Source organism: Arachis ipaensis, chromosome B03 (assembly GCF_000816755.2).
Source record: "Arachis ipaensis cultivar K30076 chromosome B03, Araip1.1, whole genome shotgun sequence".
NCBI lineage: Eukaryota > Viridiplantae > Streptophyta > Magnoliopsida > Fabales > Fabaceae > Arachis > Arachis ipaensis.
Window position 1 is genome coordinate 11,195,818 of NC_029787.2, and position 320 is coordinate 11,196,137.

Sequence of the window (320 nt, forward strand, 5' to 3'; positions counted from 1 at the left end):
AAGTGAGCCTCAAGGAAACTATGGAAAGTTTGAAAGTAAAGAAGTTAATTAATTAAAGAGGAGTCTTAGGAGCCACCGAGCCAGCACTTTTGTTAAATTCTGGCCAGCACTTAACCATTAAAAAGAAATTGAATGATTTCACACCATTAAAAACATTATTGATGACTAAAAACTACAAAATCTATTAACCCTTAGACTTTCTCTTAATTAAATTATACTAGTTCACGGTATTTTCTACATAAAAATATTTGAGGTTAAAGTTTAGAAATTACAAGTAAGCCATATTTTTTTACTTTTGCTTATGTTTATTAATTGTTATT